Below are 2,407 nucleotides of genomic sequence, written 5' to 3'. Positions count from 1 at the left end.
GGTCTGATTTAAGGTAATTAACATGGAAATGATTTAATTGCCAAAAATATATACAAAATTCGTATGAACATGGGCAGGAAATTTTTTTGTGATGGTCTAGAAAATTGACACGGGGAATGAAAACTACTATTTTATTAGAAGTAGATAGATAAGTAAACTAGGGGTGAGCGTGGTGCGGTTCGGTGCGGTTATTGGCCAAAACCTCACCACTAACCGCAAATGCGGTTAATCCGTTTTCAAAATTGCTTGGTACGATTATTTTTGCGATGCGGTTAGACGGTTATTTTTGCGGTATGATTTTGTTTTTTTTTGTATTTCGGTTATTAACCGCATTGATTTGGTGCAATTATTATGTGTGACTTTTAACCAGACTTTAGAATTCAAACAGATTTAAGAGTTTAAACATATTACTTGTAATAATAAAAAACCATAAGGCATAAGACAATTAACTTAAATTACAAACAATATCTTAAAAACATTAAATCACCAGTAATTAACAATAAATATCTTAAAATTGTCAAATTTCACCATTTTTTAAAGTTAAATATAAGAAAAAACCAACACTTTTATCTTCTAGAATTTTATCAATCTTTCATCCATGAGATCTTATTTTTAATATTTAATATATAAGTAATTAATATATATATGTGGTGCGGTGCGATTTTTGAAAATTAATAACCGCACCGCACCGCAAATTTGCGGTTTTTGAAAAATAGAAACCCCACCATCAGTTTTTATTACGGTTGTGGTTAATCGGTTACGATTTTTGCAGTTAATTTTAGTTACTATGCGGTTTTTCCTGGATTTAGGAGGATTTTTGGATTCCATTTTCTTTTCTCATTTAGAGTTTTTGTATTTATTTATTTTTTTGTTTTTGGGCTTTTAAGCATGCTATTATTAAATTTTGGGCCAATTATAATAGATTTGGGCTCAGAAGACCCTTATCGGTAAAGACTCAAACGACATCGTTTTGCATACACTACAACTGTTCATACATATATCTCATGGTCACTGGTCAACGCTTGAAGAAGAATCATCAGTCATCACACTTCGATTGAGAGAGATACATCTGTACTCCACCACCACCGATACTCCCTTTTCCCAAAGAACCCTTCACGTTCATGAATATGCTACTTCCGCAAGATACCGGCACATATAAAATCTCTGATTTGCTCCTCCGGTCTCTCTAATTTCTTTCTTATTCTTTCATTTAATTTTGTTCGATTTCATGTTTAATTTGCTCAATCATTATATTTGGGGGATCATGTCTCCAAACTCTACTCTTTATCTCTCTCTAGAAAACGAGATTGAAGCAGCCATGCCCTGCTCTGAATCAAGGTATAGTCATCTTCATCCTTTTTAAATTCTAACTTAATTGCATTAGGGAGCGATTAAAGTCAAAATTTTTAACTTAATTGCATCTGTTTCAATAAAGTCAAATGAATAATCTTGTTCATCAATTTTTCCCCTAACATTAGTTAATTCCTATTCATATATTAGACTTATTTTTCAAGCCTCATACATGAGTCACTTTATGTTCAAGCCTAAATGAAGACAAACAATCTTTCGACACATGGAAATCAACTCTTAGACCACCACCAATAATCATGGACGAGGTTTCCCAGTCCGTTTATGAACGAATCATGAAACATATATAAGGTAAAATTGGTCCTCTTTTCGTTATTCACTTGTTGCATGGTCTTTATGGAGTGCAAGAGTTATATATAAACTTACTTCTGTAAGAAAATATGTCAATAATCTAGCTTGTTGCACAGAGACCATGTTGCAGATGTTTAGTTCATGTGTCTCGATCAATGTTTTTGCGAATTAAAGTAGTTATGATGTATCATCTTTCTTGTAATCAATATTATGGGTTATTATTCAATAATATATTGCAGATGCAATCAATGTTGGATCTTGTTTCTGAATTTTAAGTTAAAGTGTAGTTAAACTCCTTTTGCATTCATTTGCTGGTCCAATATGAAGTAAAAAAACAACCACCCCGGTCCAATACGTTAGACTAATAATATTTAGTTGATATTTTCTACGCACTTGGATATTAAATAATAGAATAATTTTTATAGACTTCTCATGAAAGTATAATAATAATGTTTAGTTTTCATTTTGTAGGTAACAATGTAACATGTGATTGAAAAGGATAAAAACAATAACATCAAGTATCATAGTAACTCTTATCCTACTCAATTATAATAACTTCATCTAAACATTGTTTTCTTATATATCAAATGATGATACCGGGTCGTGCTTATATACACACACACATATATATATATATATATATATATATATATATATATATATATATATATATATATATACACACACACACTAGTAGGGTACCCGTGCGATACTGCGGCCACAAATAGTTTCTTTCGGTGATTAGTTT

At 31.3% G+C, this 2,407-nt stretch overlaps 1 long non-coding RNA gene across 1 annotated transcript; it reads left to right on the top strand.

The window, feature by feature from the left end:
* Positions 1–1,034: 1,034 nt before the first annotated feature.
* Positions 1,035–1,908, top strand: LOC145001587 (uncharacterized). The gene is made up of 2 exons (XR_013661650.1): positions 1,035–1,338; positions 1,501–1,908. It is a non-coding gene; the product is annotated as an uncharacterized LOC145001587 (long non-coding RNA).
* Positions 1,909–2,407: the final 499 nt, after the last annotated feature.

Source organism: Lactuca saligna, chromosome 6 (genome assembly GCF_052625555.1).
Source record: "Lactuca saligna cultivar CGN05327 chromosome 6, ASM5262555v1, whole genome shotgun sequence".
Lineage (NCBI taxonomy): Eukaryota > Viridiplantae > Streptophyta > Magnoliopsida > Asterales > Asteraceae > Lactuca > Lactuca saligna.
This window is presented reverse-complemented; position numbering and strand designations above follow the sequence as displayed.